Source organism: Globicephala melas, chromosome 16 (assembly GCF_963455315.2).
Source record: "Globicephala melas chromosome 16, mGloMel1.2, whole genome shotgun sequence".
In the NCBI taxonomy this organism is placed as follows: domain Eukaryota; kingdom Metazoa; phylum Chordata; class Mammalia; order Artiodactyla; family Delphinidae; genus Globicephala; species Globicephala melas.
In genome coordinates, this window is record NC_083329.1 from 42,430,277 (window position 1) to 42,448,323 (window position 18,047).

Here is an 18,047-nt window from a genome sequence, read left to right on the forward strand (position 1 = left end):
TAATGATGAGCAGGTTTCTTGTGAAAAACAGAGTAAAATAATTTTTGGAAAATATCTTGATCTATGTTCGACACATAGTGGATGTTATTAACATTTTAGTTTCCATGTCCATCAGCCGCTTTTAGGAGTCATATTTAACTAAAGCCAGAACATGAATAACTGCAGAAATTATTTGGGAATAGTCTGTCATATAAGTACTCAGTAAATGCTTAAACGTATACAACATGGATTAGACTTGTTTTCCAATAAACTATCTCCTCCAATTGCATGGTTGTTTAACATGATTTACAATTTTTACCTTTCACAATGCCCTATTATTCATTTTTCAATGTCAACTTAGTCATTAAACTTAAAACTCTAATTTTGGGTTTCACTAAAACAACTAAGAAATACCCTTCCAAAGACTTAACATTTAGCTCATAAAGCTATTACTGTTTTACTATGAGCTATGATTCTGAGAATCAGTGATAGTTTGATGTTTGCTACAACTGTACTTTGCTGGAATTTTCATATTAACATACGACATCTTGTTTTAGGAAGAATCTCCATGTTTAGCATCTAAATTGCAGACCATAAGGTATTGCCTTGGTTTGCTAGTTCCAGATGGATAGATTCTATCTTACACCCTGTTCCATTCCCTGTTTCAGTCTCATTCTTCTAACAATGCTAAGCAACCATGCAATTTGGATATGAACCATCAGAACCAAATTGCAAGACCCTCATGAGAAAGCATATCTTGCTAGGAATAAATGCCCATGAAAGCCTTTTGAATCATTTCTAATCACTGTCTAACCCTCCAGCTTCTTACTCTTTGTTTTCTGACAGTAATGAACCAAATCAACATGGTGAAAGCCTGAAAGCTAAAGGGATTATTTTTCATTCTCAAACTCATTTTTATGTATCTGTTGCACTTATAATCATGTTTAGATTATTCCCATTGCTTTCCTCTAATTTTGAAGGGAGATAATTTCACCTTATCTATATAAATCTTTCCCTTTCAGTTCAAGAAGAGTTATCTGTTTCTCTTCGTAGATTAAGCTAAGTGCTAAATATATTTGTTTTTTACCACTCAACAGCTACAGAGAGTTCACCCAGGGGCAGCTAATATCTCATAGGTGCACAAAGTGGGTGGCTTGGAAAAGCAAGGGGAAGAACAAAGACATAATCTAGGGATTTCCCCCCATTTCATCCTTATACATCTACTCTACAATATTGCTGTAGAAATTACTCGTCCCTTTGAAATTTTTTATTCTGTTTAAATATGATTATGAGAAAAAAGTCATAAATCTTCAGGTAAATTTATATTTCCACTAAGTGAAATGCATTTAAAAATAAAACTCAATCCTGGCAAACATGTCCCTTTATATCACATAGATACACTATGTTCAAAAGCAATAATTTAGACAGTTATTTTAGTTTCCAAGGAAGTAAAATTTTTTAAAAATCATGGTGACTAAAATACAGGTTTTCATTATTTCAGTGTCACAATGTACTGTGCCATTTTGAAAGTAGTGATTTGCTGGTATTTTTGTCAGTTATTTTGTCAGTTTTAAATATCTAAATATCAATATTTTTATTAACATGTACAAAGATACTATTGCCTATATTAAAATTGTATGTCAAATGAAATTATATCAAAAAACCCTTCACTCATTACAATTTTTCCAAGGTATTGTATTATAATTATATATCCCAAGGTATCTTATAAGATTAATCATCTTTTCTTAATTCAGTTAACGATTTGTATACAGAGTATGGTTGAATTATGAGTTGGATCTATTCTGCCAATCTCTGTCTTTTAATTTGTGTATTTAGACATTTTAACATATAAAGAAGTTATGTATATGTTGGGGTTTAATTTTGTCATTATTGTTTCTGTTTGTTCCTGTGTTTCTTGTTCCTTTGTTTCCTTCTTTTAGCCTTAGATTACCTAAACATCTTTTAGAGTTACATTTTTATTTATTTACGATGGCTTGAGTATATCCACTTGTATAATTTTCTGCGTGGTTGTCATAGGTATTGCTGTATACATATATAACTTATCACAAGCTATTGTGTCAATGTTTTTTTTTTTTTTTTTTTTTTTTTTTTTGTGGTGCGCGGGCCCCTCACTGTTGTGGCCTCTCCCGTTGTGGAGCACAGGTTCCGGATGTGCAGGCTCAGCGGCCATGGCTCACGGACCCAGCCGCTCCGCGGCATGTGGAATCTTCCCGGACCGGGTCACGAGCCTGTGTCCCCTGCATCGGCAGGTGGACTCTCAACCACTGCGCCACCAGGGAAGCCCTGTGTCAATGTTTTACAACTTAGAAGTGTAGAACATTTGCTTCTCTTTAGGTCCCTTTACCCTCTTCATTTTAAAAATATAATTTTCTAATACATTTAGCACCACATCAGATAGTTATAACTTTTATTTTAATCAAAATATTTGCTAAACGAAGCTCATGTGATGAAGAATAGTCTATTATACTTACTATCCAGTTCATTGTTCTTCTTTCCTTTCTAAAGATCCTTGTCTTCTGTTATCACTTTCTTTGTGTTGAGAGAGCTTTCTTTAGTCATTATTTAAGGGTAGATTTGCTAGCACAAATTATTTTAGTGTTCCTTTGACTGAGAATGTCTTTATTTCCTCTATTCCTGGTGGATAGTTTCATCACTGGATATAGAATTTCTGGTTCCTTTTTAGAATTAACAGTTCTTTCACCACCTAAAAAAATGTTGTGCCACTTCCTTCTGGCCTGCATGGTTTCAGATAGGAAATCCATTGTAATTTAAATTGCTGTTCCTTTATGGGTAATACATTCTTTTCCTCTGGCTATTTTTAAGATTTTTTTCTTTTTATTTAATATTTAGAATTGTAATTTTGTTATGTCTTGGTGTGGATTTCTTTGGGGTTGTTTGAGGTTCTCACATGTTTGAGCGTGTAGACTTGTTTCTTTTGCCAAGTTTGGCAAGTGTTCAGCCATTGTTTCTTCAAATCCTTTTCCAGTACCACATTCTTTCTCTTCTTCTGTATTCTGATAATATGAATTTTTGCTCTTTTAAATTTTTCTGCTGAAACTTCTGTTCTGTTGGTCTGTCTTCAAGTTCAGTGATTCTTCCTTTTCATTGACACTCTTTTGAGTACAACTAGGGAGTTTTTTAAAAAAAAGTTCAGTTATTGTAGTTTTCAATTCTAAAATTTCCTTTTAGTTATTTTATGTAACTTCTATTTCTGTGCTGAAATTTTCTTTTTTCATGTGTTTTGTGAGAATTTGTATTTGATTTAAAGGATTTTTAAGGCAGTTGCTTTTAAAATCTTGTCAGATAATTTCAGTATAAGATTAATCTCCATATTGGCATTCCTTGATTATCTTTTCTATTAAATTCTGGTTCTCCAGTTTCTTGGTATAATGAATGGTTTTTTCAATTGTATCCTGGACATTTATTTTGTTGGGGGACTCTTTTTCCTAAGTATTCTATTTTAGCAGGCAGTTTTTCTGTTTAAGTTTAGTGTGTAAGTTATAGTCTACTTCTCTGACTTTAATTCCTATGAATATTTAGTTTCTGAGCTCTTGCAATGTTATTTTTGTCCTCTTTGTTTTCTGGTGCTGCTGGGACTCCTGCTTAAGCCCTATTGGAGCCATCTGTGGGGGCACTGAGAAGTATTCTGGATGAGGCAAGAATCCACTGGGCCTAGTCCCCTTATACCACTGGGTAGAAGCCAGGAAGTCACAGGGCTTTGCTATTGCAGTAGATATGAGAGGATGGGACCACTCTCTGGGCCCTGGTTCTGGATTGGGTGATAAGAGAGCTAGAAGTTTGTTTCTGCTGCTGCTGGGAGATCACAGTACTCACCTGACCTAAGGTATGGAGCAGGGGCTGGGGTGGCTGAGGCTTTGCTGTTGCCACTGCTGTTGGTGAATTGGATCATCAACAGAGGCCCTCTTTGTGGAGAAGTGCTTGGGGTTCCCCATCAGATCTCTGTTAGGTTTCTACTTTCCCAGTCCTTTGGTTAGAAAGAGCAGGTCTGTTTTTTCTTTCTTCCTCCCTCTCTCTTTCTTATTCTGTCTTGCTATCGATCTTTCTTTCTTCCTCTCCTTTTGCCTTTTTTCTTTTATGCCTGTTGGTCATTTCTTGTGGCAGTCCTCTCCATTGCCCAGTCCAAGGTATATGGGAGATGAAAAGAAAACCCAGGTAACTTGCCATGTTGTTATTCTTCAAATCCTGCACTCTCTAGCCAGTACACATTCTTTTTTCAGATTTCAGATTTCTCTTACTGTTGTCTATGAAATAATTTCCAGGGTATATAATTATACTTAGAAGGAACAGAGAAAAGTGAGTCTATACTCTCTTATTCCTGAAGCCTTAGCTAGTATTTTTATAGCTGTGGTTATAGCTTATATTTTTTATGCTTTAGCAATTACCATTGATCTTAGAACACACTAGGTGCTTGGCAAAAAAAAAAAAAGTGAATAAGTGAATTAGCAAATGAGTGGTTGCCTAAATAAAAGGAAAGAAGGAAGGAAGGAGGGTTGGAAGGAAAGAAGGAAGAAAGGAAGGGCGAAGTAAAAAAGGAAAGAAAGAATAAAGGAAGAAAAAAGAAAAGGAAAGGAAAGGAAGAATGCTTTTGTCAATGGACTACTTTAATAACAACATTATATATTGGAAAGAGCACCAGCCTCAATTGTGTAACTAACCAATGTAGCATTATTACCTATCAATTTAAATTCTATAAACTTATGTTTTCTTATTTATAAAATTAAAGGCTTTACTTAAAATTTGTCATCCCTTCCAGTCATGTATGCTGTGGCTCTCAAACAGCTTTTCTGAAAGTCACAATTGACGCTGTACCTAAAAATCATCTGCTATAGAGCTTATAGTTGTGACCCCTGAGGCAGCATGCAAACCCTTTGATACAGCTGTGCAGTAGTGGGAAACAGCAACAAGTCGATTGAATTGGTGTAAAACAATAGCGGATTCTGTACATTTTCCCAATCCATGGCATATGTAGGGCATGAGTCAAAGGGGTTGAGCTGCCAAAAATGAAGGGCTCAATAGAGCTTTCACCTGTGAGCAGCTGGTCACACACTTGTGGTTTTCCATATATGTTCACATATTGAGAGAAAACCATCCACTAGCTATTATCTTTGAACACCAAGGACAAACGTATCATGGATAATGCCCATCCAACTGTTAATGCAGTCTGTACCTTTGTTGGAACTTCTGTTCCCAGGCTAATAGATATTTCATTTAACTGATAACTGCCTTCTTGATATACCATTAGCACCTAAACTTTTTATGTAAGAAGTAGCTAAGAATGTGCTGAGGGTGCATATGTTTACTCTCTTGGCCCCAACTCTCTAATAGTCTTATATATAAGAGTGTTATACAAATTTTGGAAGTGAGAATAAAACTGTCAACAGAGGAGAAATATATAAATGCATCATTAAAATACTATTATGCTAACATCATAAACATATTTTATACACACACATGCATGCAGACATTTAGCTATAGTTATAGATATATACATTAGCCTTAACAGGTATATAGTATGCTTCATAATATATATGGCATTATGGTTGTTCTTTTCAGATGCAAGTACAAAGACTGTTCAGAATTAATATTATGATAGCTTGTTACAATCCCTTTTTCCAAATGTAGGTAGAACTTTCTAAAATGCAAATCCAAGCATATATTTACATTACTTTATTGTCTTTCGGTGCATACTTTTTGAATATTTAATACATTCAACATACTGTATATGATGTGGAGAGTATTGTTCAGGGTGTGACTAAAACAAATATGAAAATTACAGTCTATTAGATGAATGCTTGGGAGACCATACTCTTTAAATATTTTACTAGTCCCTACATGATACAGTCCCTGATTACAACTTCTTACTAAGATTTTTCTCTTCATTCTCTCCTTATCACTTCACCATTCCCTCTACCCCATACTTCCTCACTACAAATTAAAACATGCTTTCTGTTGCCCTTAACCTTTCTTACATCCTCTTCCTTTTGACTGAAATAAATACTACCTCATCTTCTAAACTTGCATGTTTGTGTGGAAAGTGCCACTAGTTTTTCATCCCTAGCTTTGATACTAGTTCTTCTGGAAGGCCTTTCCTGATGATCCTGACAGCCTTAGACGTTAGCTAAGTGCTTCTCTTCTATTCTCCCTTATCACTCTATACTGTCCTATAATAGCTCTTATCACATTGTTTTGAACAGTAGTGTATAGCCTTATTTAATTATTCAAAGCCCAGATGGATCCTGAGCATCTTTTTTTTTAAATTCCTTTTTTTTATTGTGGTAAAAAACATATAACCTGAAATCTAACTTTAGATACCTTATATGAAATCAATAAAGTGATCAATCTCTTAGAAACAAAAAGTAGAATGTTGGTTGCCCGGGGCTGGGGAGAGGAGGAAATTGGGAGTTGATCAATGGGTATAAAGATTCATTTAATGAAGGTGAATAAGTTCTAGAGATCTGCTTTACAACAATGTGAACATAGTTAACAAAACTGTGCTACTTTCTTTAGGGTCAGTTTCTGGAGATGTATTTTATTCCTTTGATTGGGCCATATTTCCCTGTTTCTTCATGTGCCTTGTAACTTTGTGTTGGGATTCACACAGTTGAAAAAAATAGACACCTCTTCCAGTCTTATAGACTGGCTTCATTCAAGGAAAGACTTTTACCCATCAACCCAGCTACAGATTTTTGGGGGTCTTTCCAACTTTTTCTGAGCATGTACCTTCTCTGGGCTTGTGTATGTGATTTCCCAATTAGAAAGGTTTGCTGCTTTTCTCTGGTTCTGCCTGGAGCCACCAAGCTCTGTGCACCCACCAAGTGTCCAAAGTATAACTGTTCTGTCAGCGCTCCACATCAGATGAGACAGAAACCAGTCTCTCAGACTGCACCCGCAAAAGCGAGAACATTGGACTTATGCTCTACTCTTTTTTTTCTCTCTCTAGGGCGAAGACACAAAGTGGGTGCTTACTCCTGATCATGGTGGATGGTGGCTGTTTTGTCTGCAGTTTTACCACTTCTCTAGTGCTGCCACAATCTGCTGAATTCTCTTTTGTTCTCTGCAGCCCCCCTACACTCAAGGTATGCCAGTTCCCTGTCAGTGCCCTGAGTCAGGTGAGACAGAAAGTAGTCCCCCCACAATCTAGAGCTTTGAATGTACATTCTCCCTTTCTCTTTCCTTCCCAAAGGAGAAGCCACAATTGGACTTTTCCTCCCAATTGCAAACTGTGCTTGCTTTGGGAGCATGGTTGGAATTTTCTTACCTGTTTCATTGAGGCTGTTCTTGGATTTGAGCTTGCCTGGGTGCTGCATCTTCCTAACTGATATCTGGAGTTCTCATAGAAGCTTTTGGGGCTGTATGTTGATGTTTCTGTAGTGCACTGAGGTCTGGGGCTTCCTATTCCATCATTTTGCTGATGTTACGTCTGGATTTTGAGCATCTTGAGTAACATTGTTTTCTTGGTATCCAGCACACTGCCTGGCACACAATTAGTGCTTAACAAATGCCTGTAGAATCTGAATGAAGTAGTCCCAGTTCAGGGCTAGAATATCAGACTTGTTTCTAAATGACATTAAAAATATTTGGTTTTATAAAGACATTGATACCTTGGCAGGTTTGTTTATTTCTCTTCAGGATAGTGGGTTTCAGGGTATAGTCTTGTGCAAATTCAGCGTATAAACAGCAAGGCCTAGAGCAGTGCTTCCAAATAGAAATTTATGCAATAATGGAAATGTTTATTTCTGCTATCTAAAAAGATTGCCATAAGCCATATGTGGCTTTGGAGCATATGAAATGTGGCTAATGTGAGGGATAGAATTTAAAATTTTATTTACATTTTATTATTTTAAATTTAATTTTAAATAGCTACATGTAGCTAATGGTTACCATATTGGACAGTGCAACTCTAGAGAACTTGAGCTGGCATGGAATGCATTTTGAAAATATTTATGCTGCAACATTTTCTGTTTTTTCCTTATAAAAAAGCACCTACAGAGATGCAATGTCATTGTCTTAATCTTGACCATAAGTTTCTACCTGCTACCAGAACTAGTTGTTTTTGAATTACTTTATTTCCTTCCTTCTTCCCTTTTCTTTTGTTTTCTTGGCTAAATTAGGCATTAGAATAACAGACAAAGATTTGATATTTCTTTTGTTATTATTCCATGGTATTTAAAATTTATATCAAAGCTATATATATATATATATATATATATATATATATATATATATTTGGGTCAAATAATACTACAAATCTTAAAAAATAAAAAAGATATTTTCCTAGCAACTACTTTGCCCCACCCCTGAGTTATGCTACTTTGAAGCAACTACTTTGAACTCTTCAGCTATTTCTTCTGTTTCCTTTCATATATATAAAATATGCTTAAAATTGAGTTTTCTATTTTCAATATCATCCTATATCCATTTATGGCAGATGAGGATGCAATTCTCTTGTATGACCTGACCTGAAATTGCATACACACACACACACACACACACACACACACAATGACATATCTGCTTCTGCATCTCTCTAATGGAATTTCTTCATAATTCTGGTTAAATCAAATTTCAGCAGTTATATAAATTAGTCTGTAAATTATAATTACTATTGAGGCAGGATTTTGAAGAGTAAATGCCTTGATGTGAGCACTACTGGTTTCTTTCTGCTTCTCACATACTTCACTCTAGGGGAGGTAGGAGTATCAATTGATTGGTGAATTTGGAAGGAAAAACAGAGAAGGTTTGGCCCTGCCCCTCCCTCTCACTTCCTCCCAGTAAGAATGAACTTGCTCATGGAGTGACCTCCATGCCATCTGGTTTATGGTTCTAGACCCTAAACCTGCAAAATAGGGGAGATCTGTAGTTTTAGGGGATAAAAATCACATTTGGGGAAGAAGAACACATGTAGTACTTGAGGAGTCCATTTGTCCAGGGCTTGGCTGTGGCTTGGCTTTTAAATTTTAGTGGATGGGGAGAGAACTATTAATGCTTGTAGAGGAATATGTCATACCATGCATATTCGACTTTTAATTGCTGCGTCTGGGCAAGAGAATTTAAACTGCAATGCTTGACTTAACTTATGATGGCTTTAACAACAAGATCCTAAAGAAACTGAGCTTTACATTTTGGGTCTTTATCAATTAAATAGCGGTTGAGGGCTTAAGCAAAGAATTAGGGTTTGGGCAGACTCTAACAGGTGCATAGGCCTTAGGGAGGCAGAGGTGGTACTTTTGACAAAGGATTTAACTTCTCTAAGTATTATGTTTTCTTATGTAAATTACTGAAAATAATAATAATAATAATACTTCATAGAATTAATGGACTTGTTAGGAGGATTAAATAAGATAATAAATATAAATAAATTAGCAGGTTGCTTGGCATGTAGTGAGTTCTTAATTGTAGATACTAATGTTATTATCTGCATATCAATTAGACAATAAGAACAGTTCAGGGGACTTCCCTGGTGGTCCAGTGGTAAAGAATCCACCTTCCAATGCAGGGGACACGGGTTCTATTCCTTGTCGGGGAACTAAGATCCCACATGCCGTGGGGCAACTGATGCCGCGCACCACAACTACTGAGCTCCTGCACCTGAACTAGAGAGTCCACGTGCTGCAAACTACAGAGCCCACGTGCTCTGGAGCCTGCACACCATAACTAGAGAGAAGCCTGTGCACTGCAACAAAAGATCCCACATGCCTCAAGGACGATCCCTTGTGCCACAACTAAGACCCGACACAGCCATAAAAATAAATAAATAAATAAATATTTAAAAATATTTTAAAAAGAACAGTTCAGATTGCTTCACATTATACTATTCATATACCCAGAATGCCATGGCAATCCTGGACAGAGATATAGCCATTAAAATAGATGGGAGGATGGACAATAAAAATAACATGGCATATGGATAGTCCAGGGTTACTGGATCCAAATGCAAATTGTAATCACTGCTATTGATCCATAGTATACAATACTTTATAATGGTTTTTGAAGTTCATACTGTTATGGACTCCATTGTGTCTCCCCCAGATTTATACGTTAAGCCTTAACCCCCATATGACTATTTGGAGATATGGCCTTTAAGTAGGTAATTAAGGTTAAATGAGGTCATAAAGGTTGGCCCTGATCCAATAGGACTGCTCTCCTTATAAGAAGAGGAAGAGACACGAGGAGTGTCACATACAGAGAAAAGGCCATGTGAGGACATAGCAAGAAGGTGACTTTCTGGAGGCAAGCCCAGAGGCATCACAAAAAACAATCTTGCTCATACCTTAATCTTACATTTCCAGGTTCCAGAACTATAAGAAATAAATTTCTGTTGTTTTAGCCACCCAAGTCTGTGGTGCTTTATTATGGCAGTCCGAGTTGACCAATACATATACTGAAACAGAATGTGATTCCATAACTTTGAACCATCTACAATTATCTAACCATAGCTCTGAAGGCCACATTTCTTTAACTATTTAATAATTGATTGGGTCAGTTTTATTCCTGCCACCTTTTAGTATCATGCTTTATTTGTTCTTTGGCAATGAAATTGCATTTTCTATTATAGATAATTAGAATGCTTTTATGTTACTGCCTTGTCAAGAGAAATGGATCATGGAAGGACATTAAAAGTGAACAATAATATAGACAAAGAATAGTTTGTGTTTCAAGACTGAATTTTAACTTGAATTTAAAATTTTCCTCTACTTAATCAGTATTTTATTATTAATTATTATTTATTATTAATTATTATTTATTATTAATGTGTGTGTATTTTATTAAATACACACACATTCAGTTCCTCAATAGGGAAGAAGGAAGGGCAATTGGATGTATATTTCTACATGAAAGGGATTTATTTAAATAGAAAAAACATATCAGAACATATTATAATTTAAATTTAAAAATATATTTAATGGTGCATTTAATACTTATGAAACTTTACTATGTTTCTCATGAAAATATATCTGGGTGTGCAAAATGAATGTAATTATCCCAAAATTAATGAACAAATAGGATGAGGAGTGAATGTGGGCATTTCTCTCTCGTGAACAATTTTCAAGCTGAACTTCAGTATGTACTTCTTCACTTTCCACTAATGAAATTATGTCTCTGCCATATCTGTCTTATATGATTTTTGAGAGTGAGTCACATTCTGACCTACCATAATTGTAGGTTCCTAGGTTAATAGAAACACAATGAAAATATAAGAAGAGTGAAGAAAAAACAAGGGTAAATTATATTGGAATTCAAATAACAGGTGAAGAAGGTCATCTGCTTCTGGACAAATCAAACTTTTCTTGTAAGGAATGAAAAGTAGGGGAGTAGTCCTTCTACTGATATTTTTGGTGATCTTCTTAGTGTTTTTAAAATTAAATAGATTTTTTCCTTAACAAGAAAGAGAACTGGATACATAATTAAGAGACTGGTATCTAGGCTTGGATCCACCTTTACCCAGCTACATGATTTTGAATGAGCTGTACCTCCACAGGCGGAAATGCCTTCAAGTATGAAGAGAAGGAAACAGGCTCAATGACCTTTAAAGAACTTTAGACTCTAACAACTGATAATGTTATTCCTCTTCATCTACTGTCTATTCTGATAGTGTTTCCTCTTTAAAATTTCATGATGGTACCTAGTGAGTGCAATGAGAAACACATCCTGAAACTTCAGTGGAATTGCTATAGAACTTGAACAGGATAGTACAAAATTGTCTGCTGAAAAGTTTGTCCACCGGCAAAGCAACATCAAGTAAAATTTATAGTGCTCCTAATTTTCACCTTTGTGCTAAAGCAATTTTATTATTTGTGCTCAAAATAAATTATTCCCATTATATCAGTGAAAAGCTCAAGAAAAACTAGTGATTGGTCCTTTAATTAACACTGTAATTACCAGTCATCTGTAAAAAATAAAGCCATCAACACAAAGAAACATGGATAATGAGTTAGCTATGCTGGGTAGGTTGTAAGTAAACTTTGGACATTTTCAAAAATATGAACACTGTGCATGATGTAATTTTGTTTATCTTTTCTTTTGCTCTCCATAGTTTTGTCTGTTACTCTTCCTGAAAGGAAGAACAGAGACAAAGAGAAAAAGGCTTTTGAGTCCTTACTTCATCTCTAATTTTTTTCAAGTTTTCACCCTACATGCAATTTATGCCAATAGTAACCTCTCTCACAGATCTATAATGAAGATTAATGAGGTGTATTTATTTTCCCACATGTTGGGCTGTTGGACTTGTCTCTAGAGATGCTATAAGCTTTGTAAAATAGAAATAATATTGTATATGGGAAAAGGAAGGATTTTGTTCATTAGGAAGTTTCTTACTAATTAATAGCTGATCATTATTCCCTCTTAGAAAGGATAGCACACACACTTCAAAAATGATATGATTAGTACAACTTTCATAAGTGTCTATTTAGTATGTAACTATTCCGCAAAGTTCCCAAATAGGGTTAACACAGCTGAATAAACAATGAAATGGAAAATATAGCTTGCGGAATAAGCAGTAGAATGGAAAAAACAACTAGGTATTCTGGATCTCAAGTGATGACTTGAGCTGTGTTCCCATATCTGAGTCACTTGGTATCTCTGGCTCTTACCTCTAAAATGAGAATCATAATTCTTTACTAAAGGTAAGGGATTTCACTAGATGTTCTTTTAAGGACTCTGGTAGTTCTGAGAGCCAGAATTCTCATACTAAAGATGATTCAGTGCATTAAGGTGAATTGCTGATCTATGGTTTTTCACAGATTTGTATCACATTGAGCTGGACTTACTTTCAGCACTGATATTGAGAATATCCCTTGGATTGCTAATCAGTCATTCAACAGATATTTACTTAGGGCCTAAATTTTGTGGTTTCTGTTTCATGTCAGGCTGCTCTTTATTTCTTGAAGTCCTCCATCCCTCATGATCCATATTACAAGATTTATACTTTAACTTTTAAAGTAGATTCATATATTATAGTTTTGACTTCTTAACCAGATTTGAGTTTCTCTATAATATGTGGACACAGTGGGAGAAGGGAAGGGTGGGACGAATTGAGAGTTTAGGATTGACATATATCCACTACCATGTGTAAAATAGTGGGAACCTGCTTCATAGCACAGGGAGCTCAGCTAGGTGTTCTGTGTTGACCTAGATAGATGGGATGGGGGATGGGGGCTGGGGATGGGAGGGAGGGCCAAGAGGAAGGGGATATATGTATACGTATACCTGATTCACTTAATTGTACAGCTACACAGAAACTAACACAACATTGTAAAGCAGCTATACTCCAATAAAAAAAAATGGTAAGGAATTTATTTTGGATTCTCCCAATGGTATGGCAGAAACTACTGGATTCCTCTTGGTATCATCTCTCTGCTTTTTACTTAACTAAACAAAATACTGGAGACATTGCCGCCACAATAAAAGGATATATTTCATAGCATCTCTTGCAGTGGTTGGCTGTTGAGGTGTAAATAGAAATTTTTTTATTGTCCAATAAAGCTTCCTTAAAAGGGGAGAGGAGCCATCCCTTTTACCTATTGCTTAGAATGTTGATGTGATGGCTAAAGCTCTAATAGCCATCCTGGATTATGTGGAGACTCTTCCAGGGAACAAAGAAAATAAGCCTGCTATCCTGACAATACTCACTCTGGACTATCAAATTTTTAGTTCCTTTTCTTTTATAGAAGAATTAATGTCTATTTTGGCTAAGGTGCTACTTTTCAAATCTTTGCTACTCACAACCAACTGTAATCCTAACCAATAGAACCTCATAAAGTGTCAGGTTCATACTAAGAGTGTTAATAAATCCATATTGAATAGTTGACCCCTATTTTGTGGGTTATAAATGTATCCATTCGTGTGTGTATGTGTGTATGTGTATATATATCCTATCATATCCTGTCATATATGGGAAGTAATTCCTATAGTAATAAATGTCAGAGTTAGCATTATACAAGATTTATTTAATTGCAAATTTAAATTAACACAAACTCATAGTTATTTGAAAATGTTACAGAAATAGGAAGAAAAAATGATGAAAAATATAAAAAATTGACATAAAAATTGCCCTAACGTAATAATAAGTTCCAATATAGTACTATACTAATACTACTGATAATAATGTAAAAGAGAGATGATGTCTCAGTCCATCCCATTTATTTAGCCCATGTTTACAAAGAGTATGATTAGTATTCTTTTGTTAGAGTGTCTCCATGTCCATAATTATGGAGGCAGGGAAGTACAAAATCTGCAGGATGGGCTGAGAAGCTGAAGACTCAGGAGAATCGATGGTGCAGTTCTAGTCTGAAGGCCAGTGGGTGAAGACCCAGGATTGCCATGTTCAGGATCAAGTCAAAGGCAGTCTAGCAGGCCAGTCTTTTTGTTCTATTCAGTCATTCTACTGATTAGATGAGGCCCACCCAAATTACGGAGGGTGATCTGCTTACTCAAAAATCACCGATTTAAATGTTTATCATCCAAAAACACCCTCCAAGTTAACACATAAAATTAACTATCACTGGCTCTTTGTTCAAATAATTGTAAGAAATATTTTTATTGCCAAAATATGGGTGATGCTAAAACTGTTTCTTGAAAGATGAGTAAATATTTGTTAGACAAGACATATGACAAGACATATGACTAAGAGGCAGAAGTTTCTAGGCAGAGGGAAAAGCACAGATCCTTCCAACTTCTAGGTTTGTGTTAGAAACTCTTGTTAATGACTATAACACTTTACTATTTAACATTTTTCTGTTCTAGGAGTCTTCAACATAATCATTCTGAGGCTAGTCTCTTATTCTGGAATTAGCCAAATCCATTTTTCAGTCAACAGATTTGAGGGTCTGTATGTAAAACTATTTGTATGCAATGAATAAGAGTTACTTGTCCCATCTATGATTGCCTCTAGTCATTTCCCCCAGGTTTACCACACTAGAGTTTCAAATCTCAAAATCAATCTCAGTAATATATAAAATACTGCTGTGCTTATAATTCCAACCAGCTACATTTAGCTGCAGTTGGAGATGAGGCTTACTGGAAACACATAATCATTTTAGTAAATTTCTCTTTGTTAGATATAACTTGCTTTGAAATAAAACACTTGTGGAAATGTTGATTATTTGACTGCCATGAGAAGGAGGCAGCTTTTTTTGAGCAGCTCTTTTCATTTTTCCATTCCTCACACTTTCACACAAAATGCCTTAATATCTTTCCTGTGGCAGGGGTGGAGGAAACTATTATATAGTGAAAGAAACCTCAGAGAACTTATACAGGTTTTCAGTGATTTTTATGAACAGTCTAATAGTCTATAGTCTGTTTTTATGAACAGTCTAATGTTTATAACTTTCCCTTTATAACTCATTAATGCAAAATACAGTTTTTACGAGAAGAGAGAGAAAATTCTGCATATCAGGAAACCTCACAGAGGTATCACATTGTTGCCATAATTAATTAGGGAGTGTCACATTTTGCAAGATGGAATTGAGCCACCATATATGGAAAATATTACTGATGTGGCCCCTGTCTCTTCAGTCTAGGCAGTTTGGTCGAGAAAATCCACGTGCAAGTGGAAGTTTCCTGGAGCCAAGATTTCCTGACCATGTATACAAGAGTATTAGACATGACCATTTTCACCTTTCTCCCTTTCATTCTCTCCCGCTTTATAGTCTTATGAAAAACTTCACAGTAAACTTAGCTAAAATGCTATGGTCCCAGGAAGTGAGACCTATGATAGAGAGGGGGAAGAGTCCCCAACCTACCCTGCCCCGCATAAACACACAACAGACACACACAGTGCCACTAATACTGCCAGGCTAGACTAGTAAATAGGAGGTGAGAGGCTTTGAAACATGATCTTCCTCCTCCTGCCTGGAGCACTCTTCTCATTCCTCACTTGACTGGCTCCTCTTTATCTCTTCAGTCTCAACAGAAGACCTTTACAAAGGCTTTCTTAAGCTATTTGTATAGCACTTTTTTTTGTTTGTTTTGTTTCTGCTTTACAACAAAATTAATCAGTTATATATATACATATGTTCCCATATCTCTTCCCTCTTGTGTCTCCCTCCCTCCCACCCTCCCTATCCCACCCCTCTAGATGGTCACAAAGCACCGAGCTGATCTCCCTGTGCTATGCGGCTGCTTCCCACTAGCTATCTACCTTACATTTGGTAGTGTATATATGTCCATGCCTCTCTCTCGCTTTGTCACACCTTACCCTTCCCCCTCCCCATATCCTCAAGTCCATTCTCTAGTAGGTCTGTGTCTTTATTCCTGTCTTACCCCTAGGTTCTTTATGACATTTTTTTTTCTTAAATTCCATATATATGTGTTAGCGTACGGTATTTGTCTCTCTCTTTCTTTTACATTTGTCCTGTCCATGTCTCCCTCTAGAATGTGAGATAAATCCTATGAAGGCAGATTACCTTGTCTTTTTTGCTCACCACTGTATACCTAATATCTAGTATACTTCCTGGAACATGAAAAATACTAAGTAAATTTGTGCTAATTAAATAAATGAATGCATAAATGAATTAAATGGAAAAATGTGAAACAGTTTTGTGAGTATTGGGCTAATTAATTAACATTTGAGCTTCAGGTTTCTCATCTGTAAAAAGAAGAAATTATGATTTTTTTGATATTTAATGAACTTTTGTGATGATCAGCTGGGGAAATGAATGAGAAAGTGTTTTTAAACCTCTAAACTCCATGGAAATATTGAGCATTTTTCAAATTTGGTTACATCTACCAGGTTATTAAATCCAAACTGTAAGCAGTGCAGTTTTAATAACTAAACATCACTTTCCCTCTATTTTTTAGTCTGTGATTTTCTCTAACTGAGTTAACAGAATTTCACTCTCTGCTCACACTTTTCTCCTCTAATTTTCCTAACGTTTCATAATACAGGGGGTGGCTAAGAGTTCAGTTACTTTCTTAGAGGAAACTGTAGCTCATAGAAGTTGCAGCCTGCTCAAAATTTCCTGTTTTTAATAAATGACATACAGAATCTCATCCCACATGCCATGACTCGAAGTCCTTCTGTTAAATCATAGTGGAAGAAACAGCAAACGGGAGGGCTAGTCATATTTCTTGAAAACACGTTACATTGTCTTCTATATTTCTGGGAAAAAAATAAAATTAGATTTAAACAGTCAGGTCCATTTTTTTTTTTTGGCAAGAACACTTCTTAGGTGGTGGACGTTTCTATCAGGAGATACATGGTGTCTGGTTGTCTTTATGAGGTATTAACAGTCATTGATGATCTTTTCTAGGAGCCATTACATTGTTAGAAGTTGGATAATAATGGTATTCTATTTCTATCATTTCTTAATTTAAAAAGTAATTGGCATAGTTTTATAAAAATAACTTTCCTATCAATTATTTATTTGCACTGAGGAACACTTTTTATACTAAGGAAAGATAAACTCGATTCTTTCCCTTTATAATTCAGTTTTTAACGCAATAAGTTAGTTAACTATCGTTCTCTAATAGTGACTAATGAGCTTTTCTATTTCATTTTGATCTGTTTCTTTAATTTGTTGGTTTTGTTTCGATATCATCATGTACACATAGATTTAAATACATTTGATGAATTTTAGTTATTGCCATTATCATTCTAATTGATGGTCTAATTGTCTCAATTGTATCCTAGGAGAGGCTCTTCAAATTGGTCTCTGAAACTTTTTTGACATGACCCTAGTAACCTTTGATATCATTTTGGTTATCTGGTTTTACAAGATGTTGTAGGAACATCTTGTACATGTTCTGACCCACACCTAAATCAACCAATTCTTCAGGGATACTTGATTTATTCCTTTTGGTAGAAAATTCTATTCAGGTACAATCTATTCAGATACAACAGTGAGAAAGATATTTATATTCCGATTGCAGGACAATAAATATGGCTCATTTAAAAAATAATTTTAGTAGGAAAAGAATACATGTTATTGATTTTACATTGTATTGTCTGCTTTTAGGCATTAGCTAATATATTTCTTAGAACAGTTTTCTGAAGTAAGCATTGTCAAACTCATCTTACAGATGAAGGA

At 35.5% G+C, this 18,047-nt stretch overlaps 1 long non-coding RNA gene across 2 annotated transcripts in view; it reads left to right on the forward strand.

Annotated features, from left to right (window-relative positions):
* Positions 1–18,047, forward strand: part of LOC115845798 (uncharacterized) — a 428,126-nt gene that overhangs the window by 8,335 nt on the left and 401,744 nt on the right. For both annotated transcript variants that reach the window (XR_009559390.1, XR_004036650.2), the window contains exon 2: positions 6,962–7,097. This is a non-coding gene — a long non-coding RNA (uncharacterized lncRNA). The remainder of the gene's footprint in view (positions 1–6,961; positions 7,098–18,047) is intronic.